This window comes from Amblyomma americanum, chromosome 1, assembly GCF_052857255.1.
Source record: "Amblyomma americanum isolate KBUSLIRL-KWMA chromosome 1, ASM5285725v1, whole genome shotgun sequence".
Lineage (NCBI taxonomy): Eukaryota > Metazoa > Arthropoda > Arachnida > Ixodida > Ixodidae > Amblyomma > Amblyomma americanum.
In genome coordinates, this window is record NC_135497.1 from 70,616,690 (window position 1) to 70,643,310 (window position 26,621).

A 26,621-nucleotide genomic window follows, 5' to 3' on the forward strand; every position below is an offset into this window, starting at 1 on the left:
CCCGGCTACTGGCCCCGATTCTTTGCAACCCACCGCGAATACCGCCATCTCTTCACGGTGCCATGTTCGAAGACACTGAGGATTGGCTGGAGAGCTTCGAGCGGGTAGCCTACTACAATGGCTGGAGCGATGAGCGCAAGATTCATAATGTATATTTTGCTCTGGAAGAGTCTGCCCGGACGTGGTCTGAAAATTTCGAGACTACACTTTTCACCTGGGAGACGTTTTGCCGGAATCACCTGGCTACATTACCCAACGCCATCCGCCGGGAGAAGGCTGAAGCTGCGCTGCACTGCCGAAACCAGCGCTCGAACAAAAGTGTGCGCATGTACATCGAGGACATGACCCGTCTATTCAAGCGTGCCGACCCCAACATGACGATAGAGAAGAAGCTTCTCCATCTCGTGCGAGGGGTTAGGCAGGAGCTCTTCGTAGGCCTCGTACGCAGCCCACCCCGCACTGTTGCGCAATTTCTCACCGAGGCGACCACCATGGAGACGACGCTCCAGCAACCGGCCCGCCAATACAATCGAGACATCCACAGCATTGTGCCCGAAACCTTTTCCTCGTGCCTCAACGGCAGTGCAGACACCTTGCGCGGACTGATTCGGTCAGTTGTTCGCAAAGACCTCTAACGGTTCCATCCGCCCCAGGTTGCCCTGCGTCGCTTGCAGCGCTGACAGAAGACGTCAGGGACGAAATCATCAGGTTGCGCAGGCACCCCGCTCCCGCTATTCCGACGATGTCTATGAGCAGCATCGGCACATGACACGCAACCGCACCGGGCTACGGTATAACCCCAACGTCTCCCGTCAGTAGCACCGCCCCATATTATGCAGCTGCACTTGCTACAGCTGAGCCACGTCCTCGGAAGTCGGATTTGTGGCGTACACCTGACCGTGGGCCTCTGTGCTACGAATATGGGGAGCCCGGTCATCTCTAACGAGCCTGTCCGTAGCGCCAAGTGGGTTTTCGCGGTTTCCGTCCCGACGCACTTCTCAGAACGGTGAACGACTGCATGAGATTGCGGAGCATCTCTGGGCTCGCCAGAACCGTGTTTACTCTGGAAGGCGTGAGTCCAGTTCGCCTTCGCCTCTCCGCTATCACGCTTCTAGCCCCGGCTGCCAGAGTAGCTCTGCTGGCCGTCGCTCGCCCAGTCCGCGTCGGGATAACTAACACCAGCGACCTCTGCAGGCAAGGCCGTTGACGTCGAGACGTGTCAAGATGCTGCATCACGAAACCAACGAGCCGACATATTTGGACAGAGAGCGGCAGCAACAATACTCGATACACTGCATCCGATTTGCGGGTGACAATTGCTGGCACCGAAATTACCGCGCTGCTCGATACCGGTGCTGATTGTTTTTTTTATGATCTGTGGCTTTGCTGGAGACCTTAAAAACGTTCTGACACCGTGGACAGGACCCACATGCGCACCGCTGGTGCGCACCTAATTTTCCCTGTTGGCAAGTGCACGGCTAGAGTTGTAATTCGTGTTTTAACATGCGTTGGTGAATTTGTCATGCTCTCCGAGTGTTCCAGAGACTTGATTCTGGGGATCGACTTCCTGCGCGCGAACGGTGCTGTGATTGACATTAAGGACGCACGAGTCACCTTCTCGACCAAGCAGCCGTGGCTCGCGCTGGCTCCCGAGATCCCTGCAGCAACGATCTGCGCATAGTCGAGAATGTCGTCACGGTGCCGCCGCGGTGTCTTGGTGCCCGTGCGGAACGACCTATTTCACGACTACGAGGGCCTGGCGGACGGCCCTATTCTACTGTGCTGGAGCGGGGCCTTGTCGTTGCGAGAGGTTTCGTCCGACTACGTGACGGCCGTACCCACGTCCTCCTAACCAACGTTTCCAACGAATATCAGCACCTTGTCAAAGGCACGGCTATTGCTTTCCTCCACTACGTTGCTGAGGTCCCAGGTTTGTGCACCGTGGGAGGACCCACTCCAGACAATGCTGGCCCCCACCACGTTCTTAAGTCAGTCAAAACAGCCACCCGAAATTCGGTGAGGGGCATAATATCAGTCACATCATAACTATTGCTGAATCGGGCCACAGGGCGAGGGACTACGGAGGTGGAAATAGTCTGGGTACCGGCACACTCTGAGAACCCTGGGAACGAGGCGGCTCACATCAATGCTCGAGGTTTCGCCACCCGGGCAGGTGAGCCGGACGCTCCGGGGAAGTCAACAAGAGATGGATTGGTGTCCTTTCACGACATTACTAACCATTACAAACATGAGCGGAGAATTTACCCGCCTACAGACAAGCAATTGGGGAAGGCGCAAGAATGCGTCTGGCGAAAATTGCAGACGAGATCTTTCTATATCCCATGCGTGTTAAAAAAATCTACCCGGACGCTCAGCCGGCATGCAAATGGTGTCAAGAACTGGCAACCTATGACATCTTATGGAGTTGTAGCATAGCGCCGCCACCGGCGGATATTATGCGTGATCCTTCTCTCGAGCAGTGGGAGGTCGTGTTAGCCATCCTCAGACTCGGTCGTCGAGACCAACGCCGTGTATAATGCCACCAAGGTCGCCTTAAGCCATGGGTACATGGCCATCTAGCTCGGAATCGTCCGCACATGTATTCTGACGAAAATATTTCCGTCCGTCCGTCCGTCCGTCCGTCCATCCGTCCGTCGAATCCGTCCATCCATCCATCCATCCATCCATCCATCCATCCATCCATCCATCCATCCATCCATCCATCCATCCATCCATCCATCCATCCATCCATCCATCCATCCATCCATCCATCCATCCATCCATCCATCCATCCATCCATCCATCCATCCATCCATCCATCCATCCATCCATCCATCCATCCATCCATCCATCCATCCATCCATCCATCCATCCATCCATCCATCCATCCATCCAATCTAATGTAATCCAATAAATCCAATCCATCCAATCTAATGTAATCCAATCCATCCGTCCGTCCGTCCGTCCGTCCATCCATCCATCCATCCATCCATCCATCCATCCATCCATCCATCCATCCATCCATCCATCCATCCATCCATCCATCCATCCATCCATCCATCCATCCATCCATCCATCCATCCATCCATCCATCCATCCATCCATCCATCCATCCAATTTTCACTACAGATATCTCAGCTTCCACAAAACGCAGCTAAATATTTTGCTGCAGGATATTCCTGAAGTAGCGCCCTTTAGCACCCTGGGCACATCGCAACTTTGTTGAGACCCCCTGTGAAAGCCCCTTTAATTTCTACCACCTGGGGTTCTTCACCTCCTGCATTGACACCGGGTAGCACACCGGGGGTCTTAAGCGTTTCGTCTTCCATGGAAACGGGGTCGCCGCTGCGGCCATTCTAACCTGCGTGCTCGTGCTCAACAACCCAAGGCCGTAACAACTCAGGCACCGCGGCGAGCAAGTGTCCGGAAACCTGAACGAGAGTGCACAAACTTGAGCGAGGAGGAATCGATCGGTGGCTCCGGTAGGGCCAATGGTTAGTTCCGGCACAGCGCTCTGCTATCTAGCGAATACCAACGGTGTGTGGGCCTAATCCATGTGTTTGTCAATTACGTGTTAATCGGTATTCACAGCACATGATTGAGAATAAAAATCGATATTTTCACCACTGAAAGCATCAAATGACAAGTTTGCAACGTGTAATTTGTAGCCGCAGCTATCAGCGCTCTTGATTGCAAGCGCATTGAAAATTGCTACTTTAAAATATCTCTACAACTTGATATGAGTTATCCCAGCGAAACAAAATGGCAGTGGCTTAGCTCCGCTATGCCAGGAGATACGTAGCGGGAGATACGTTTTCCTGGCTGAGCTTGTTGTTCTTTAAAGGCCGAGTTTGGGCGAGTTGTTTACCATGCTGAACGTAAAAGCGCAAAAAACAAGGACGAGAATCAGACACACAACACGACACACAACACGAGACACACAACACACAGCGCTCGTGTTGCGTGTCTTATTGTCGTCCTTGTTTTTTGCGCTTTTACGTTCAGCTTGTTGTTCTGGTAATGCCAAACGCATAGTGTCGTACATTGGATTACTCACTGGTGTCAAGTCCTTTTGGTGCCACAGTCTGCCGCACACACTACAAATGTGTCCATACGGATTGTTCACAAAGTCTGCTTGAAATGTCCGGGTTGCAGATGCACTTTCGGAAACTCGAATGGTGTGACATCCTCTTCGGTTGTTTCCCGTTGACTGACGCCTTCCATAGGCTCCATCTCGGCGGCTATGCGGCGTCTGTTACGCTCGGCCGTCTGGCGTCTCCGTTTGGCAAGGCGTTCCTCTCTCTGTCCGGGCGTCTCTGCTGCTCTCTTCGCCTCCTGACGCTCAATCTCTGTTTGTTGAGTAGCCAACTGCCAGGCGACAACGTCAGGATCGGAACAGTTATTGTTCTCTTGTCCATACCACCGTTTAGCAGCGGCTGGACTCTCCGTCTGTGCATCTATACCAAGCGTTCCGATACAGCCGCCCATTACATCTGCGCCTTTCTGTACGCAATGCTGCGCATGCGACGACGCGCGGTTCGGGTGATTGAGCGGCGTCCGGCGAGGCGGTGGTGACCAGCGCGGCGCAGCTGTGGGGTCTCTGTGGTTACGATAGTATCGGCGCATGCGCACAACTGCCCATCCGCGTCACGTCGCATTCACCTTTGACGGAGGAGCGGGCGCGCGGCCGCGGCGACGAAGCGCGGCGCACCCGCTGCTCCTCTCCGGTTGTCATGGTAACAGCGCATGCGCACAACTGGCCTCTCTCATGTACCGGAAAGCGCGCGGCACCCACTGCGCTTCTCCGGTTTCTATTGTAACGGCGCATGCGCACAATTTTCCTCACGCATGTACCGCGAAATGCTCGACTGGTAGGCTAGTGTAGCTTCCGCTACAAAATTAACTGCAGTTAAACTACTGGTGAACCTGTTTAGAGAGCGAAAGCTGTGGCGTATCGGGCAAGTAGACGCGACTTGAGTTCTTTAACGTTGAGTGCGTTCTGCACTCTAGATAGGCAAGGCGCCCAACCTGCCAGGTTGCGATTAAGTTATGGTTTATCGTGGGAGGTTGGTCAGCCAGTGAACGCGGCGGCCTATTGCTGCAGTGCCGCGTGTCTGCCACAACATTCTCAGCGCTAATGCATGCAGCCCTCATATCTCTCTCGCCCCACCGCCTCGTACTTCAAAGTGCGAATGAGGAGACCACTGTCCGCCGACCGGGCGGCCATCGTTTATCTCTTTCCTTGTTGCGGTTATGTGCAGTTGCGCAGCGTGTGTCTCCACATCTCGGCTGACACCTGAACCGCGCCTTAAGGGAAGGGACAAAGAAGGGAGTGAAAGAAACGAAGAGGTGCCGTAGTGGGGGTCCCCAACAATAATTTTGACCACCTGGTTATCTTAAACGTGCACTGACATCGCACATCACACGGGCACCTTTTGCGTTTCGCCTCCATCGAAACGCTGCCGCCGCGGTCGGGTTCGAACCCAGGTACACCGGATTAGTAGCCGCGCGCCCTAATCACTGAGCCACCGTTGAAACGTTCTCAGCGCTAATGCATGCAGCCGACATTTCTCTCTCCCCACCGCCACATAGTTCAAAGCGCGATTGACGCGTTTACTGCCGCAGGGAGACAGTTGTGAATGCGCCTTCCTTTCCTCAATATCATCCAAGTCTAGAGTGTTGTCAACGCTCACGGCAATGAACTAAGAACGCCGATGGTATAACACCTCAGGGCCACGTTTCAGCTACAATGTTAGGAGTGGCAACGCATGCAGCGCACATCTGTCACTACCGCCACGTAGCTTAAAGCGCGACTGAGGTGTCAGCCGTCACAGGGGGCCAGTTATTCGCCTTTCCTTTCCTTTCGGACAAAATTGAAGATTGATTCGGTGGACACCCGAACCGCGCCATAAGAGGTTTCACCTCTGGCTCACTTGAAGGCCAAAAACATAATACGAAATCGTTACGCGGTAGCGTAGTGAAGCTTTCCCTTAAAGAAAGCAAATGTTTATATAGAATGATCATTTTATTTACGAGCTACAAATACGAGAGCAAGGGAGACATAAAAGTGAGGCAATGCGAATATATGTCAAACGGGGTACTTTATTTTATTTTTATTTCAGTATACTGTCAACCCCAACAGGGGTTTTTTACAGGGGTGGGCGGATGGGAAAAAATACCCAACATCCAGATAAAACAATTATAGAACAGTAAGCAGTTGTACAATGAAAAGGGTGGGTCTACTTAAATCAAGACAAGAACAAACAAACTCGGGGTAATCAGTTATACACAACACAGTATATACCACCAACATTTTAACAATATCTAGTCAGTTTTGTGGCAGCATACTTAACTCGGGAAGCTCCAAAAATTTGAGGATTGTCGGCTGCATTACAATTAAAGCGTCAAGGGCATTCCATTCGCGCACTGCTCGCGGAAAAGGAAAAATAGAATGTGTTACTGGAACAAAAAAATTCTTCAAGTGTAAGAGGATGTTTGCGGCGGGTGATCCTGGAGTGGCTTATATTGACGAAGTCTTCAGAGTTAAGCTTAAATGAATTGTGCAGAAATAAGTATAAGAATTTCAAGCCGTGCAGTTTCGATCGGATAGATAAAGGCTGAAGTCCTGCGCGATGCAAAAGTTAAGTTGGTGAATCTGTGCGCCTGTGCTGGTTACAGATAAATCGCGCAGCTTTTCGCTGCACACTTTCCAGTGCGGCTACATTAGTGCCTGTATAAGGGAACCATGTAATGTTGGCATATTCTAATGCCGGGCGTATAAGTGTAGTGTATGCCAGAACTTTATTTCGGGAGGCGAGTTTTTCAAGGCACGTTTGAGGAAAAACAGCTTGTTCATTGCCTTAATTGCTACATACTGAACGTGCGTTGTCCAGTTCAGGTCGGATGAGATAAGGATGCCAAGATATCGATATTCCGTAAGAGTTCGTAGCGCAGTGTTATCAGAACCATAAGTGAACTTAAGCAGATTTCTTTTCCTTGTAACGGGCATAGAAACAGTCTTGTCTTTTTAATGGCCATACTCCAATCATGACACCACTGAAAAAACTTTCTTCAAAGCGCCATTTAGTTTGCTCTGGTCAGACTGATGTTTAATTTCATGATAAAGAACGCAATCGTCTGCAAGAAGTCTCATTTGTACTTCATTTTGGATAGATATATCATCAATAAATAGGAAAAATAAAAGGCGTCAGTACAGATCCTAGGGGAACACCAAATACCACGGGAATAATGTCGGAGGTAGTATGTCCGTCAAACTGGACAAATTGGTAACGTTCAGACAAAAAACTGCTGATCCATAGTGTGACGGGACCATCACCAATTAAATGCTTGAGTTTCTACATCAACTTTTGGTGCGACACCCGGTCGAACGCTTTGGAAAAGTTAAGGAAAATTATATCGAATTGCGACTGATTGTTAATACCTTGCGCAAGAATATGCACAAATTCAACAAGTTGGGTTATAGTGGATAGACCATTTCTAAAAACGAAGAAAAGGTCTAGAATATAACTGGATTGGTTATGAACACGAATCGGCGTGTCGAAAATCTGCGTAAGGTTGAACGTGAACAAGAAATCTATCATGAGGTTATTTGTAGCATTTCCGTGGCTAAGAGGTTTCCAGTTAATATCATACAGATTAAAGAATATTTAAAGTTAATATCTGTAAATATCAGTTAATATCTGGTAGATTAAAGATTTATTTAAAAGTAGTCTCGATGAGTATTCAGACGATTGTCCCACACACTAACGAGTCATGTGATTCCCGTCTCATAAAATTCCTTTGTTTGCTGTTTCAAAAAGTCTGTAACTGACTCTCACGTCATCGTTCGGCACGAATCTCGTTCCTTTGAGCTGTTTTTTCAAGCGCCCGAAAATGTGGAAGTCCCAAGGCGACTGGTCTGGGCCGTATGACAGATGTTGCAGCGTTTCCCATTTAACTTTTCCAGTTTTGTGATCAACACATCAGCGACGTGTCGACGGGCATTGCCGTGGAGCAAGATGAACCCATTCGTCAATTTTCCACATCGTTTGTTCTTGATTGCGACTCGCAGCTGATCCAGCTCTTCACAATATTGGAAAAGATTGGTAGCCTCTCCAGGTTTACAAAATTCTAACAGTAATGGTCCCTCACGATCGAAATAAAAAAGTGAGCAGAACCTCTCCGGCGGAAACGACGGCTCATCAGCTCATCAACCTCTGCAATTGTGTCGGGGTTGATTGCACGGTGCCATTGACATAGTCTTGGATTGTCTTTGCAACTTTTACGTTCTTTTCTGAACCGTTTACCCCAACGCTTCACAGGGGCCAATGAAATGAAATGTTCGCCGTACACGGCAGCCCCACGGCGACAAATCACTTGTTGGGAAACATCTTCAGCTGTCAAAAACATCTCGACACCCTGCTTCTCAACTTTTGGAGCATTCGTTATGTCGCACAACCGTGTTCAATCATGTGTATATGTGAGCATTAAAGAACACTGATCTTCAAGCCTGCATATAAATTTCGTAAATGAGAGATGCCTGTGTGCTACCCGCATGCCCCGCAGGTAATGGACCGAACCGTTATTGCGCGAGGTGGGTTGGCTCACTTTCATCTGACTCCCCCTCGTATTTGTCTAAAAACAAAAAAAAACAGATTACAACATAAACTGCTAATATAGCTGCTCTTAGCGGTTCGACTCTTTACTTCCACTGCCTGCGAATCGTGCGCTTACAGTAGTAACTCTTGATTTTTTTCTAGCATTTTAGGAAGAAATAAATCAAACGAGACTTAGTTGCCATAATGAGCAAGGTGCATCCGACACTCACAATGGCAGTTTGGTAACGACAGTAAAGGCAACGCCTTGCACGGATGCTGGTCACTTATTACCGGATGCCTTAGATACACGTATACCCTCCTCCCTCCACGGGCTCTAAACTTTTGAGAAAAACTGTACGCCCACCAAGTATAGAGCCCCTCAATGTTCTTCGGCTCGTGCTTTTCGTGACTGTCGATTTCTGCGGTCAAATCATGCACATGCTCTGGTCTTGTGATTATGCAGCGCTGTCGATAATGTTGCAGCACGAATAAATTTGTAAATGCATCTATAAATAAATTCTGCCAGCATGTACAGCAACTTCGATGACTGAGGCAAGCAGTGAAAGAAAGCTGCAACAAAGTATCAAGCAGCCTATTTCCTCATTATCCTTCGCGCATTCTTTGAAAACGCGCCTCGTCCATTTAATCACATGGAATTTTGCTAATCACAAATTAAGACAGCAAAAGAAGCGAGCCAGAGCCAAAGGGAAAAGAACGGAGCCTAATGAAAGTAAACATAACCTCAAAGTTCATCATATTGGTGTCTTACAAAGATAGAAGTTTACGTGCTATTAGACATGCATGGTTAAAGGAAGCGACCGCATCAACGATTTGAAGGAAAATTGTACTCGTTACCATGCTACGATATATGCCTTAATGTACTGTATTTTTTACACTGCTTTTAAGTTTGATTTTAGTTTCGCGCTCTATGTATGCCTGTGGATTGCATAACAGTGGCTATGCCAGTCTGTACTGTGTGTACTGAAGATTACCTTAGCTACTTTGCAGGATTTAACAGTGCACTCAGGACGAGGGCACTAGGAGAGAAACCGCGAGACACGAGCGCCATCGCTGGCTTCACCTTCGCTCTCGTCCTAAAAAACAATTGCGCTCGCGCTTTTCCGGTGGCATCAGTGTATGATGAACAATTAATCGAAGCGTGGCAATGTCAAGAGCGCGATTCGTTATAAAGAACTGCTTATAATACGCGTTCTGATGAAAATATATTGTTCGTAGCTGCTTTATCAGCATATCACTATACGCACAACTGGTCATTCTACATCACTCCTGGAACACCACTTGTAAGACCTAGCTTTTGGACAAACATCGACGACGTCTTGAGACTGGGGTCAGTGTAGCCACAAATCCGCTTAGACCTTTCTTTTGTTTTCTGATATATAGAGACGAGGACACGCCCCAGTCTCATTGTGGAGGCTTGGGTAGGGCCCAGGGTTTCACGATGCTGTGCAGCATCGTGGGTGGCAGGAGCAGTGCCCAGACTCCACGCTGCTTCTTCACATGCAGGACCGTATGTCGCATCCTTATATACTCGCCGGAAAGGTCACGTGATGGTGGGCCACGCGCAGCACAAGCTACCACGCGCCCCTGCGCGCTCGGCTCCATCTTTTCTTCTTGGTCCCGTGGGAGACGAATTTCTTTCGGCATTGGTGGTGGTAGTGGTTTTATTAAAAATAATAGTAAAAAGGAAGGAAAAGATTTTTGCTAGCCCCGGCATCTGCCATCGATACTGAAGCACCTGAGCTGGGGCAGCGGAAATAAAGGACAGCAGGCAGAATGGAGAAATGAAATGTAAGAGGTGAGGGGACAGGAATAGAGGACAGGGGGAGTAGTAATATGTACAAACTATTTACACAATAAGAAATGTGTCCAGGTTGTGCGCGTGATTAGTTCATTTGAGAGGAATTAAATCACACACGCGCACAGCACTGTGTAGGTTACAACTGGAGTGGGGCGTCCAGTTATTAATCGTTCAAGGTAGAACTCGCGGAGCGTTCGGTCACTGCGTGTAACTACCTGACGGGGAACAGACGGGACGTCAAGCCCGTGTGTTTGAGGAATGCACAGAGGTTCACCAAAGTTCGCTCACGAGTGCGCGCTCTGCCCTGCGGCCACAATAGCGTCTTGATGGAGTCTGGTAGTATGCCCTGCGCCCTATAGGCCGCGAGCATATCGCGACGAGCATCGGCGAACGCGGAGCAGCGAAGGAGCAGATGTTCTAGTGTTTCCACTGCACCGCATCCCTCACACACATCACTCGTCGCGATTCCGTGACGCACCCGTCGTTCCCCGGGCCACACGCAGCCAATGCGCGCGCGGAGAATCATTGCCCGTTGTGACCGTGTAAGTGCGCGACAGCCGGTGACACTGTCGATGCGCTCACCTCCCGCGATGCGTGGGTCGGGGTGCTGCTTTCGGAGATGGTCGTGAATATCCGCACGCACGTTCTCCAGCGCAAGGGGCAGATCGCTGGCAGGTAGTTGGTGTGCAGCGGTCGCGAGGTCGTCAGCTTCTTCGTTGCCGGCGATGCCGCAGTGACCGGGCACCCACTGTGCACGCACGGCACAACCTCTCTGCGCGAGGCGCTCGATGCGCGAGCGAATTTCCCGCACTAGTGGGGTACCGCGGCCATTAGATTGCAGGCGGATGAGGGCGGCGCGGGAGTCACACAGCAGAGCACTCCTGGGCGGCGGAGGGCCGAGGATGAGCAGCAGGTCCAGCCCGAGCCGGATCCCCATCAACTCCGCCGTGGTGGAGGAGCCCAGGAAGGCTGCGTGTTGCTGGTTGTGCAGTCGCAGGGCGGGGATGGTGGCCGCCGCAGCAAGGGAGCAGCTGTCGCGGGCCACTGAGCCGTCGGTGTACACGAGGAGATGGTCCTGGAGCTCCTCGTGTATGACGGCTGTGGCCAGCTGCTGCACAGCGCAGAGGGGTGTGCTCCGCTTTCCCCCGATGCCGACGATCTCTCGCTGTACCTCCGAGGCAGCAGGCCAGGGCGCGCAGGAGCCGTAGGGGGGTGGGCCTTGGGTCAATTGCTCCTACTCAAGCAGCGCCGCGCCCATTCGTGAGCGCGGGTGCGAGCGCATACGCTGCAGAAGCGAGCCGCCGTCCGGTGCTCGGTGAAGCCGGTCGATGTGATTCAGTGCCCTGCGCGCTGCTTGGAGCTCATGGGGCCACGCTCCTGCCTCGGCCAGCGTTGCGGCGCACTGCGAGTTTTTGGGCAGGCCTAGGCACACGCGCAGGGACTTGCGGTGCTGAAGCTCGAGCTTCTTCCAGCACGGCTTGCGCACCGTGACGAGCGGCAGCGCATAGAGCACCGCCCCCAAAGCTGCGGCATTGTATAGACGCAGCGCGGCTTGCTGGGAGATGCCCTGGCCTCGAGCGGTGAGCTTGTGCACGGCGGCGGTGATCCTCTTCATCTGCAGACAGGCCTTGGACGCCGCGGGGCGGAAGGAAAGGCGCCAGTCGATGTCCAGGCCAAGGTACCGCACCGATTTACGCCAAGGAATCGGAGTCCCGTCCAGTGACGGTGGCGCAAGGTGCGCGCGCGAGCGCGAAACGCAGGCCTTAGCCACCGATTTGTCCGCACTCAGCGACAGACCAAGGCCGCGCAAGCTGGCATCGATTGCGGTCAGAGCTCCCTGAAGGCACCCCCGCACGCGGAACGCCTCGCCCGGTGGTCCCCGGCACCACAGAGCTATGTCGTCTGCATATATGGACATGTACACATGGTGTCGCCCGCTCGTGGGGAGGGAGGCCTGCACCACCGACATGGCCACATTAAACAGAAATGGTGATAGGACAGAGCCCTGCGGCACGCCCATGTCGACCGGGCGAGGCTTGGAGAGCTTACCCCCTACTCGTACGCGCATGGTGCGCCCGCTCAGGAAGCCATGAACGTATCGCAAAAGGCGCCCGCTCACACCGGCCCCCTCAAGCACCGCGAGAATTGGTGCGCGGTGAACGTTGTCAAAAGCGCCCGAGACGTCCAGTAGCAGCAGCAGCGCAACCTGGCCTGCTGCCCTGGCATGCTCCAGCGCTGTAACAACGTCCGATATAGAATCAGCCGTGCACCGCATCCCACGGAAACCCGTCTTCCGCTCGTCAAACAAATCAGCCTCCGCAGCCCGCTCGTTCAGACGCTGCAACGCCATATGCTCCATGAGCTTACCTGCCGCCGATGTTAATGCCACTGGCCGGTATCCGCTCAGCTCCGTAGGTGGGCGCCATGCCTTTCGGATGGGACAAACGACCGCGGTTCGCCAATCCTCGGTCGTTTGTCCCATCCGAAAAGCAGGGCGCCCACCTACGGAGCTGAGCGGATACCGGCCAGTGGCATTAACATCGGCGGCAGGTAATTTCATGGAGCATATGGTGTTGCAGCGTCATTAAAATTGCTTTTGGAAAAAAGAAATGACGCAGCATGTTTCACATATCGGCGGACACATGAACCGTGCTGTAAGGGAAGTGATAAAGGAGGGAGTGAAAGAAGAAAGCAAGGAAGAGGAGCTGTACTGGAGAACTCCAAAAGAATTTCGACCACCTGGGAATCTTTAACGTGCACTGACATCGCACAGCACATGGGCGCCTTAGCGTTTTGCCTCCATATAAACGCAGCTGCCGCGGTCGGGTTCGAGGAGAAACGGATGCAAAAGCGCCCTTGTGCTGTGTGTGATGTCAGTGCACATTAAAAATCCTTCCTCCCTTCCCTTGCGGTGCGCTTCCTGTGTCCACCGATGTATGAGACAATTACTGCTCCATTTCCTTTCCTCAAAAAGGGATTTTTATTTTCATTTCACATGAAAGATCTCAAGGTGGTCGAAATTATTGCCGGAGGCCTCCATTATGGCAGTTCTTTCCTCCTTTCTTCTTTCACTCCCTCCTTTATGCCTTCCCTTAAGGCGCGGTTAAGGTGCCCACCGAGATATGTGGTACTCGAAATTATTCTGGACTCCTCCACTATGGTACCTCTTTCTTCTTTCATTCCCACCTTCCTCCCTTCCTTTGCGGCGCGCTTCCGATGTCAGTTACTGTATGATTACCTTTCCTCGAAAACAAATTTTTCATTCGTCAACACAGCCTCAATGTTGGACTTAGTGCGTTAAATACGGGAGCTTCAATTGTTTACATTGGTGCGCTCAGCAAACGTGGAGATGAAATGGAAACATCCGTGGATGTTTACTTTCCGGAAACGACTTCTAAGTACGGTTCCTCCGCTTTCAATGTGGGAACACCCTTTCTACTACCCCGCGCCGCCGTTTCCCCCTCGCAGCGGCAGTGATTGATTGAACAACTTTAATTTCCACCGGGGAAGACGTTTCTCCGCGCCCCCGGCACGCAGGTCTGGGAAACGGGGAGTTGCGCGTCCGCGGTCAGAGGCTGGCTGGCATTCCTTGACTGGCAGCGCCCTCTTCCGCCAGGTGGATGGTGTTGCGCTGGAGCTCAGGGTCCGGGCTTCTTAGCAGGGTCTCCCAGGCTTCTCTGCTATCTATATTTTTGCCCACCCCGGGAGAATTTCGGCACTCCCAAATTATGTGGTCGAGGGTCCCTCTCGCCCCACAGTGTGTGCATCGATCATACGACCTCAGCGCTGTGTACACGTGGTAAGCCCATACCGGGTTCATATATGTATTGGTTTGTGGCCGCCTCCACGCGACAGCTTCTCTATTGTTTAATTCACACCTGCGTCCCCGGTAATGAGGCAGCTCACGAGCTAGCCCGAGTTCTTTTTTTCCGTAGAGCCCCCAGACCACGGGGGGAGAGAGGAGCGCCTGCAAAAGTACGGGGAAATTGCCTACCATTACTATTTGGGACGTAGGCTGGTACCCCCCCCCCCCCCCCCGAGACTCACAAACATGCATTACAGTGGTGGTGAGTGGCGGAAGCTACGAGCCGCGTGCTGTTGTCTCGTGATGCGCGTGTGAATGTAGCACGTGTTAAACCCGTGGTTTCACGCTATGGATGGCGAAAATTCGGGTGTCCACCTGGATATGTGAGACAGTTACTGCGTCGTTTCCTTTCCTCAAAAGCCAAATTTCATTTTCATTTTACATGAAAATCGGGCAAGGATAAAACACAAAAAGGCGCAGTTACAGCCGATGGTTATTCAAGAAGTCATATCCCGTATTTACATTGATTGCTTCTGAAGCTTCTCCGCATAACAGGTAAGTTAGCAGTCTTAAAGTGTTGAAATGCGATTCAGCTGTACCAGTGCGCTAACATACCCAATTTAAAATACATTACCTAGTTAAACAAAATTTACGCTCAACGAGCGCACATTTTCATATTCTCTAGCATGGAATGAAGGAGCGGCAGCAGCAACCAGCTAGATATCGGCAACACAGTAGAGTATCACGTGTTATCACCCCGTAAACCGTTCAAGGAAAAGAATAAAGCCGAACAGGCGTTGCAGGTTTCATCTTCAGTATAACAATCTCTATTTCGATGACACTGCGTGTCATGTACAAAGAAAAGCAATAAGGCCGAATACGCGTTGAAGGTTTCATCTTGATTGCCAGAAACCGTCCCCTAATCCGCTGTACTCGAGTGCTGTTTTTGCTCACTGCCTACAGTTGCCTTGTGTGAATGCTCATGTTAGGTGACGCAGTTTCAAATATAGGTAAGTATATAAATTAGGGCACCCAATAATGCGAGCCGCAGTAATTTCAATGTTTTTGTAGCGAAAGCAACAGTATGTTAGTTAGTGGCGCATTTCGGTAAGCGTCGCTAGTCTGTTCTGCGCATGCGCCACTAATTGCACCGAGCCACTGGTGTTCCGCCGCTCCGCAGCGGCGCCTTTTTTCTCAAGATCCAATCGCCTATTTCCTCTTCCTTTCTTATTTCCCTGTGTGTGTGTGTGTGAAAAACTTTATTTCAGGGATGAAGCTTGAGGTAGCCGGAGCAACCTCTCGTAATCTCTAGGTGGGCTTCTCATTACAGGAGCCCATTGGCGACCGCCGCGACTCGGGCTCGGTGGACCAGGGCCTTCTGGCTTGCTAGGTCCGAGCAGCCGAGCAGGGCTGCCTCCCAGTCCTCCCGGGTGGGGTTGACTGGCATGCCCACACCATGTGAAAGATGTCCGAAGAAGACATGGAAATTTTGTATGCCAGACCTTTGGGCAAGTCAAAGGCGATTCAGATCACGTTCGGGCGGAAGCGCGTTCCCCGGCAAGTCATCTATTGGAACTGTCTGTACGCTGTGATCCCATATAGAGAGTTAGTCGAGACCTGCTATAACTGCAGACGAGTGGGACATCGGGCGGACGTTTGCTATCGTCCGAAGACTAACTTGTGTCGCCGCTGCGGGAAAGAACATCCTGCACCACCGGAGGGAGAGTCGCTCACCAGCACGCCGGACTGCATCGTGTGTCATGTGGAGCACAGCACGGGAAGTCGGAACTGCAAGTTTCGCCTAGCCCGTCAGCAGCCGAAGGGTCTGCAGCAGAGCACCGAGGACAAGAGCCAGACGGGCAAGGAGGAGCGGCGTTCGAGGCCCAGGAAGCGGTCATCTAGCGGTGCGAGAGGCGATAGCAAGAGCAGGGACCGGTCAGCCTCCTTCCCGCCACTGCTCGGACCCGAGCCTGGCAAAGGAGGAGGGCAAGGTTCCGGTCATGGAAGAAGCCCAAGTGCCACGAGGAAAAAGGTGAGCTGGCCCAACGCGGGCTCCCAAAATGAGACTGCTCGAGAGAAGGAGCTACAAAGGCAGGTGCTGCAGCAAGCCGAAACTATCAAAAAGATGGAAGCTAGGATAGCAGAGATGGAACGCGCGCTTAAACCCGGCAGAGTAGACAGGGTACAGACGCCGTTGGCCCAAGCCCCACAGCAAGCGGCGCAGGCGAACGCTTCTCGCGTGGACGATAACACAGCTATGGAAGTGGAGAAAGTGGAGAATCGGGGGACGGTCAAAAGGCCACCTCCGGCAGATGAGGGAGGTCGTGCAAAGAGTAGCAGAAACTTCGGCGACGGACACGCCGCAGCCAGTATTTACAGTCACTTGTCTTAAGAGAGACATGCTTACCCTTGCGGAGAGAGCAGGAAAACTGGAAGAAAGACAGGATAGGCTGGATCGCCGGGTCGACAGGATAGAAGCTAGACTAGGCAACATTGAGGAGCGTCTTGACGCCTTCACCAATGACATGCGGGGTTTCCAGACCCAGGTAATGGACATGTTTAAACAGCTAAATGCTATGCTAGAGGTTAGATTGCCTCCCGTAATCGGCCAAGAGCCGATGTTAGTGAACCTAGGGCTTCACCATGGCCCCTCGCCAGCAAAGTGAGGTTTGGCAGTGGAACTGCAGGGGCTTCCGTCGCAAGCGGGGGAACCTGCAGTTGCACATACAAAATCTGGATAGTAAGCCGGACATTATAGCTTTGCAGGAGGCTAGCGGCTCGGTGAAATTACCGGGATTTAAGACATTTACACCACCAGAGATTGATCGAGGGGGCGTATTGAGCGTCTTCACGGCCGTGTTAGTCCATCGCAACACCACAGTGATTCAGCATACCATAGATAGCAGCAGGGAGGACTACGTCCTGCTGGAGATTTTGCCCAAAAGAAAGGACGATAAGAGTCTATTTGTTCTTAATGTATACTCTTCTCCAAAAGATAAGGGGGTGGGCCTGCCAGACCTTCTGATAAAGACGCAACGGCTAGCGGCTAGGTCTCAACTCATCGTGGTGGGAGATTTCAATGCGCCTCATCCGGAGTGGGGCTACATCCGAGCCAGCCCGAAGGGAAATAAGCTTTGGCAGGTTGCCCAGGACCTGCGATGGACGATCTTAAACAACCCGCTAGATCATACCAGGATAGGCAACAGCGTAAGCATAGACACCTCTCCAGACCTCACATTTGTGAATGGTATCAGGGATGAACAGTGGGTAAACACGGGACAGCCACTGGGAAGTGATCACTATATCCTTTCCACGATATTTAGTGCTGCTAAGCACAAAGACACGGTGAAAGGAACTCGAGTGACGGACTGGGACCGATTTCGGCAATACAGGAATGACATAGTGAACGGGGAAATCGAGGACTTATGAGCCTGGATTGACACGCTCAAGCAGGCCGTGAAGAGTACCACAGAAGAGGTTCCGACGGAGGAGGAGGGCTTTACGGCTGACTCTAGATTGTTACATATGTGGGAAGCACATGCGAGTCTCCTTCGGAGGTGGAGGAAACAAAGGCATAATGGTGTCCTCCGTAGGAAGATGGCCAAGCTAGAACGAGAAATCGAAGCCTACACATTGGAGTTGCAGTGTCAACAGTGGGGGCAGATTTGTGACCGGATGAATGGGCAATTCGGATGCAAAAAAACATGGCAGTTGTTGAGGCACCTTTTAGACCCGGCCGCAACCAAATCTGCGCAAAAGGGGCAAATGGCTAGGTTAGTGCATCGGTATCAAGGCACGATTGGGGAATTTATACATGAACTCCGAAGTCGTTACATAAACAGAGAGGCGGGCGGTTGCTTGCCGGATTACTCGGAGAGGAAAACCTTGAATTGGATGCAGACTTTACGGTGGCGGAAGTTGAGTTTGCAATGGGCCAGCTTCGTACCACGTCAGCAGCGGGTCCGGACGGGGTTACTAATAAAATGCTGAGGAACCTGGATTTCAAGTCAGTGGGGGCACTCACGAATTTGATGAATAAATATTGGGCGGCCGGGGAGATTCCGCCAGAGTGGAAACATGCTAGGATTACATTTATTCCTAAACCAGGGAAGAAGCTCTGCATTGAGAATCTGCGTCCCATCTCGCTAACGTCGTGCTTGGCCAAATTGATGGAGCATGTGGTCTTGAACAGGCTTCAGGGTTATGTAGAGGACAATGAGTTGATACCTGAAACAATGATTGGCTTCAGGGCTAATTTATCGACGCAGGACGTCATGTTACAGCTCAAAAAAGACGTGGTTGATCCTGGGTACGGCACGGGCACCAAGGCTATCTTGGGGCTCGACCTCACTAAGGCCTTTGACAATGTTACCCATGAGGCAATATTGAGGAACCTATCAGACATAGGACCGGGGGGTAGAACCTTCCGGTACATCAGATCGTTTCTGGAGGGTAGGACTGCGGAGATTGTAGTCGGAGAAATGAAATCGGATCCCTTCCCATTGGGGGGCAGTGGGACACCGCAAGGGTTGGTATTATCGCCCTTCCTATTTAATCTCGCGTTGATCAAGATACCACCCAGGCTGCTAGGGATATCGGGACTTAAACATACATTTTATGCGGATGACATTACTCTATGGGTAACAAGAGGCAGTGACGCACAGTTGGAAGAAACTCTACAACAGGCGGTGGATATTGTGGAGGAGCTAGCAGGGGAAGCAGGACTCTCGTGCTCTCAGCCCAAGTCCGAGCTTTTTGTTCTGAGGGATAAACCAAGAGGGATACATGCGAGGCACTATACGCCGCCACCACCTTTAGAGGTGAAAGTGGGGGGAGTACCGGTTGCTCAGGTCCACGCGATCAGGATCCTGGGTATGTATCTGCAGACTAACAGGAAGAATAGCGAGTCCTTGCAAAGGCTTAAAAATACGGTCAATGCTACCGTGCGGCTAATCAGGAGAATCGCCAATCGTAAGAGAGGTATTAAGGAAAAAGGCTTGTGTAAGCTAGTGCAGGCATTTGTGTTCAGTAGAATAGTGTATGCGACACCTTATTTGAAGTTGGACGCGGCGGTTAAAGAAAAGGTGGAGGCTATGATTAGGCAGGCGTATAAAGCGGCCCTTGGGTTGCCTCAAAATGCGTCTACCGAAAGGCTGCTGGGATTAGGGGTGCACAACACCCTAGAAGAACTACGGGAGGCGCACTTGGTGATGCAGCTCGGTAGGCTTTCAAAAACAAAAGCAGGAAGGGACATATCGGAAAGGATCGGCATTGGAGTTGACGTTCCAGCCGGTGACACGAAAATTCAGATGAGGCGGGAAATGCACAAGGGCTTGTACATAAAACCTTTGCCCAAGAACATGCATCCAATACATCATGAGGACCGCAGGAAGGCAAGAGCCAAAGCTTTACATGCTAAGTACGGGAAGTACAACGGGGCAGTCTATGTAGATGTCGCCGAGTATAAGGACAAGGATGCATTTGCAATTGCGGTGGTGGACGGGCGAGGACGCTTGATCGCCTCTGGATCAGTCAAAACCCGCTCCCCAGAAACTGCAGAGGAAGCGGCGATAGCACTAGCTATGACTAGTAGTAATGCTGACCTGATCTTCAGCGATTCAAAAACAGCCATCCGAAATTTGGCGAGGGGCAGAATATCTGTCACAGCGGCGCGGTTGCTGAATCGGGCCACGGAGCGAGGGATTACGGAGACGGAAATTGTCTGGGTACCTGCACACTCTGGGAACCCTGGGAACGAGACGGCTCACATGAATGCTCGAGGTTTCGTCAGCCGAGTAGGCGAGCTGGACGTCCCGGGAAGGTCCACGAGAGATGGGCTGGTATCCTTTCATGACATTACTAATCATTTCAGACTTGAGCGGAGGATTTACCCACCCCCGCACAAGCAATTGGTGAAGGCGCAGGAATGCGTCTGGCGACGATTGCAGACTAGATGTTTCTTCAACCCATACGTATTGAGCAAAATCTACCCGGACATTCAGCCGGAGTGCAAATGGTGTCACGAATTGGCAACCTATGACCACATATTATGGAGCTGTAGCATAGCACCGCCACCGGCGGACATTATGCGTGATCCTTCCCTCGAGCAGTGGGAGGCCGTGTTGGCCAGCTCAGACCCGGTCGACCAGACCAGGGCCGTGGAGTGGGCCACCCAGGTCGCCGTCAGCCATGGGTTGATGGCCATCTGACACGGAATCGTCCACACATGCTCTCTGACGAAAATAAGGTTTTTCCATCCATCTCCGCACAGTGTGGGCATTCTCCTGTACAGGCAGGATCAAAGTGTTTTAAAACTGCCGGGCACAGCAGCGTTTTGGTGTAAAGGCGGAGGAGTGTGCGTTCCTCCACCTTTGTGAGGCCCTTACAAGGCTTGTGATAAATTGCATGGCCGAATTGGAATAATTCAGTAATGTCTCGAAAAGTGAGGGCCGGATTGGGTTCGGGATCCGTATCCAAAGGGTCTGAAGGCGTTGCCCGGAGAGTGAGCGCGCGGGCGGCGGCGTCTGCCGTTTCATTGCCTTCGAGGCCCATATGAGCTGGAGCACATACAATCGTTCGAGACGCGGGGGCCCCGAGGTAGTTACTGTTTTGAAGGATGCGATGCGCAAAGAGAGGAATGTACCCCTGTTTTAATATTCCTGCAGGCCCCTCTCGAGTCGGTGACGATCACTCGCGACTCCTGGTCTGCGGCGGCTAACGCGATGGGAACTTCTTCCGCATGTGTTATGTCTTGAGCTCGGAACGTTAGGCCATTCACCACGATTTTTTGGTGGACGACTGCGGCCGTGTACCAACCCCATAGTGAGGGCCTGAGGCGTCCACGCAGAAGATGCCATGTTTGTTCCCATAGTGACGGGCCAGTGCCTCCGCCCGCGCAAGGCGCCTGCCACTGTGGTCGTCACGTGTCATGTTGGCCGGAAGAGGGCGTACGTGCAGGGCGTATCTCCAGATTTCATGAATGCGTACACGCTCTTCCGTAAGTGTTGCGTGGTGGATGTGTAGTCGGGCTAATAGGCGGCGACCCGAAGGCGTTTTTGAAAGCCTTGTGTATTGATTTGTCAAGTGCGGCTCCCGTAGCTCCGCGAATGTGTTAACAATCCCCAGGCCCATGAGATGCTGGTTGGATGTGGTGATCGGGAGATCGAGGGCACGCTTGTACATCTTTCTGAGAATCACTTCGAGGGCGTTCTCATCAAACTTGCGCAGGTGGAGGTAAGGAGTCGACTAGAGGACTCGACTGGTCACGAATGCATGCGCCAGCCGCAAAGCGTCTCTGCACCGTAACCCCCCGCGTTTGTTGGAAACCCGGCGGACCATCCGGCCCACCTGGTCCCCCACCTTGCGCAGTTTTGCTAGTGTGGTATCAGCCCGTCGATATTTGTGGATAAGGAGACCAAGTACTCTAATCTCATCGTGTTCGAGTATCGGGCCGCTGGCCAGAGATAGTTCCATTTTGGTGGCGCACTGAAGCGACGGGCGAATGTGCACAAATTCGGATTTGGACGGTGAGCACTGAAGGCCGCAGCGGCGGGCGTAAGCGTCCACAATCTCCGTCGCTTGCTGCAGGTTGGCCTCAATGTCTCCAACCGATCCGTGTTTGGCCCAGATGGTTATGTCGTCGGCGTACAGCGCGTGCTGGATGCCTTCGACCTTCGCCAGCTGAGCCGGGAGTTTCATCATGACCAGATTGAAAAGTAATGGCGAGTGGACCGCACACTGTGGGGTTCCTCTAGTTCCCAGTTTATATGGGCCGTGTTCTTCGTCTTGTATTCGGATGAAACTTCGTCGATCCGAGAGAAATTGCTTGATGTAATGAAACGTGTTATGTCCAGAGTTCGTTTGGGAGAGATGTTGCAGGATGATTTCGTGTGTGACATTGTCGAAAGCCTCCTTCAAGTCAAGGGCGAGTACTGCCTTATCGTTGAAGGGATATTCGACAGGGTTGAGAATTTCTCGGTCGAGTTGAAGCAGAACATGTTGAGCGGACCTCTGCGGGCGGAAACCGAACATGGTGTCTGCGAATGTATGTTCATTTTCCAGAAACCCAGACAGCCTATCCCGCACCATGGTCTCTATCAGCTTTCCCGCGCAAGACGTGAGGGAGATAGGGCGGAGGTTGTCTGTGTTTATGGCTTTGCCGGCTTTCGGAATGAAAGTTACCAGGGCGGTCTTCCATTCAATTGGTAGAGGTGCCTCACCAAGCCAGATCGAGTTGATGAAAGCGCGGAGGGTTTCGTAGGCGGGATCGGGAAGATTAGCAAGCATTTTCACAGTTATCTTGTCCCTGCCCGGTGCCGTTCCTCGTTTCATTTTAGCTAGGGCCGCCTTGAGGTCATGCAACTAGAACGGTTGATCCAGATTCGCGTTCTCTGAACCTGCATACGAGAACGCGGGTCCTCCGGGTTCCTGCTTAGTGCAAAGATACTGGTCGCGCAGTTTTCATGCTAATTTTGATGTATTTCCATCGAAGCTATGAATAGCTCGTTGGAGATGTTTTTGTGTCTCGGCGCGGGTTTGAGTCGGGTCAATTAGGGCGCGGAAAAGGCGCCACATGCTCCGGCTCGACATTTGTCTGGCCGCCGTGTTGCAGCGGTCTACCCAGTTCGAGTCGGCGAGTTGGGCCGCGTACTCTGCCGCTCGCTGGGTGAGCTCGGCGATACGAATTTTGAGCTTTCTGTTACGTTTTTGGCGGCGCCATCTGCGGACGAGGCTGTGCCGCGCCTCCCAGAGGTGCAGAAGGTGGTTGTCTACCTCCGGAGTGGCCTCCGAGAGTTGAATTTGTGTTTCCACCGAACGAAGGTGTGTAACCAATCCTTGTGCCCACGCGTGGTAGCCTTGTTCGTGGGTAGACGCCGAATTGATGTAGTTTTGCCGGAACTTATTCCAGTTTGGAAGCCGAGCTTGTGCGTGGGGTCTTGCCAATGGTTTAGTTTTTACGGTGGTATTGATAAGGCAGTGGTCACTACCGAGGGTTTCCTCGGTGTTGATCCATTCTGCGTGTACTATGTTTTTGGTAAAGGTGAGATCCGGACATGTATCCCGGGTCACGGAATTACCCAGCCGCGTTGGATATGCAGGGTCAGTGTGAAGAGTCAGGCCCAGCGTGGACGCGAGTTCCGCCAGCTTGCGTCCCCGCTTCTCTTCACGCACATATCCCCATAGTGTACTGTGGGCGTTGAAATCGCCCACAATCACCAGGGGTGCCTGCCCGCAGCCTTTAGAGCGCGGCTAAATAGTGCTGCGAACGTTACGTTTTTGAGTTTGGTGGAACAGTATATGCTGAGTACGTGGAGTGGTGCATCTTGTTTCTTGAGCGGAAGAAGTGTCACCATCACATAGGAATAATCTGTGTAAAGTTCGAAGTCAACTAGATTAGCCGTATAATTTTTATGCACGCAGACGCAGGAAGAGGGGTCCTGCTGAAAGGGGATGTAATTTGTGAGGGTGACGCCACTCCCTGGCTCCTGGAGGGCAACCACTGCGGGAAGAGAATCGAAAGTTGAAAGGTAAAGTCGGAGATCCGCCCTCTTTGCGCGAGAACGGAAGCCCCGACAGTTCCACTGGACAATTTGGACGGGGGTGGCCGAATTGGTTCTTGGGGAGCGCCTGATCTTAGGGCTGCTCGCCATGGTCATTTAGATTGAGGGGGGTTGTACTGACACTGCTCCGGAGCCAACACTCGCAGGAAGGGGGGTATCCTCCATACCAAAGAGTGAGCAGTTGTCGTCGTCGGCTACCTCGGGGGTGCGTCTAGAAGTTTTGCGAGGGCGGCCGGGTAAGGGATCGCCGGGCCTGCGCGAGGAGCGCAAGACATTCGCAATTTGTTGGGCCATCATCGCGGGGATTGTGTCTTGCAATTTGGAGATGGCGTTTACCATCATTGAAATTTGATTTTCTATAGCGGCGAATCGGGCCTCTGTGGCCCCGAGGCGGGCCTCGAATGCGGCCTCCAAACTTGTTACCGCCTTCGGTACCACGAGCTCACTCTCCATTACCTCAGCCGCGGGAGGCGAGGGAGGAGAAGTAGACTGGTTGATTTTAGATTCCAATTCGTTAATTTTCTTTAGCAGCATCTCATTTTGGGCCCTGAGTGCTGCTATTTGATCTTGCTCGGCGCTATGCGCCCTTCGAAAGGGAGTGGAAAGGGGGGAGAGAGAAGCAGCCCCACCCGAACCTCTCACCTGGTGGCCATTTTTGACTGCGTTGACCCAGGCCCTGGTATCACCGCGCGTTTCTGTCGACTGTTTCGCCAGTCCGCCGTGTGGTGGCGACACCTTGGATGGTTGTTTTGCAGCACCTCCGGTAGGTGGGTTCTCGGTGTTGGAGATTTCCTGGCCATGCTGATCGCCGGGAGGCCCAAGATAGCGGCTTTTCTTCTTGGACGCCGTTTTTTTTTCGTCTTGGGTGTGCGTAATTTTGCTGCACAGTCACGAGAGTTGGTGGCATGGGAGCCACCGCACAGAGAACACCGGAGAACACAGTTGTGAGGAGCCCGCACCCCCTCCACTAGCGGAGCTTGGAATCCGCAGAGTCCACAGGTGTTCAATCGCAGGTTTGGACACGCATCAGCGCGATGCCCGACGACCCCACACTGGCCGCACGCCGGGATAGTTTTGTAGTAGTTTCTCACAGAGACGACCATGTTGTCATAATGTACGTAACGGGGCTTCTCCTTACGCGCGAAAGTGATGCGTGCTTTGTTGGATGTCCCGAACTTCCGGATTTCCAGGATGGTGCCGGCGCGCCAGCACACTCGGTCTTTAAGAGTTTCCGTGGTGTCCGAGTTACGGACCACGATCACGCCGTGGCATATGTTGCCGCTGTCTTGTCTTAGGTAACCCCGAAGCGGGATCGACCCATTGTGTGAATTTACAGCGAAGTCCCCGATAAGCTGGTCGGCCGCCTCGATGTCCGGGGTATGCACAATGATGAGGTTTTGCTCTCGTGAGGGTAGAACGGAGATGGCGCGGGCCCGTTTCAACCCGAGGTACGCTGAAATGGCAGTGCCGTAGCCGGTTTCTGTGAACGCCTCGTGAAGAGAAACGCTTTCTCTGGGCTTTATAACTATGACGTAGTCTTCAGGTGTCGGTTTGGGCATTGGACGCGGCTTCCACTTCGAGAACGCCTTGTCCTTGCTTCCCGTGGCGCGTGTCGCGGGAGCGTTCACGTTTCCGACCGACGAACCGGCGGCCGGGGCGGCGCCGAACGCCGCCATCTGGGCTTTGTCTTGGGAGCGGCGTGCAGCCGCTTGAAGCAAACCTTGACTCCGAATTTTGGGAGTAACCGTCGAATTTGAATCTCCGGTGGTGGGCACCGAGGTCCACAACATAACCTCAGGGTCGTAGCCGCGCACTACTTGCGCGGAAGTCGCCATCTTGTCCTCGGAGGGCCAATTCCATCAGGCCAGGCGTTGGCGACGCCGTTAGGCTTAACGACGGCGCCGACGTGGTCGGTCGAAAAACGGCCGTAAATTTAAAGAAAATCGGCCTACCTGGACGAATTCGGAGTCCAGGTGTTCCGCTTCGTTTTCCGGCTCGTTTGACGCCAGTTTTGCCTGGGTAGAAGGATTTGGGACGTGGCCCCAGCCGAAAATCGGCGGAGCCGAAGAGACACACGTCTGCTCACGTCGCGCGCTCGCAGCGCCCCCTATTTTCCTCCCTCCTTTATCCCTTCCATTACGGCACGGTTCAGGTGTCCACCGAGATATGTGAGACATTTGCTCCGCCATCTCCTTTACTAAAAAACGAAAGAAGACAAGTGAGTCGCCGGCGTTCATTGGCGTTGACAACGTTGCAGATGACATAATATATCATGAAAGGCGCACTACTGGCTCCCTGGGTCAGTGGACACCTATATCTCGCTTTCATGCAGTGGCGTTGGTGACAAACTCCAAGAACCTGCTGTCATAGCATTCCGCACACTGGATAGGCAGCGCGCCCACCCTGCCACCGTGGCATGTGGCAGGTAATGATTGATCGCGATAGGTTGGTCACCCAATGAACGGTACGGCGGATATATTGCAGCATATTCCGGAGCCCTCCACTACGGCACCTCTTTCTTCCATTCTTCTTTCACTCTCTCCTTTATTCCTTCCCTTAAGCCCGGGATACATGGAGCGTTTTTGTCGCCGTTCTTCGCCTCACAGCGCGTGATTGACACCCGACCTCAAAAAAAAAAAAAAACGCCCGCCGAGGCCTGCCTGGCCCCGCCAGATATTTGACGCGCGTCTTCAGACGCTGCCGGAAGCGGCCAGCAGGGACAGCCAATCATAGCTCACTGGCTTGTCAACACTTCCATTTTCCTCGCCGGCGCATGCTTTTCGCGCGCGCTCTATGTTCTTGGTCAGCTTGGACTGCATGGCACTCGCGACATGGCGATG

At 52.5% G+C, this 26,621-nt stretch overlaps 1 pseudogene; it reads right to left on the minus strand.

The window, feature by feature from the left end:
* Window positions 1-23,877: 23,877 nt before the first annotated feature.
* LOC144103992 (uncharacterized) lies at window positions 23,878-25,457 on the minus strand (annotated as a pseudogene).
* Between the last annotated feature and the right edge of the window lie 1,164 nt (window positions 25,458-26,621).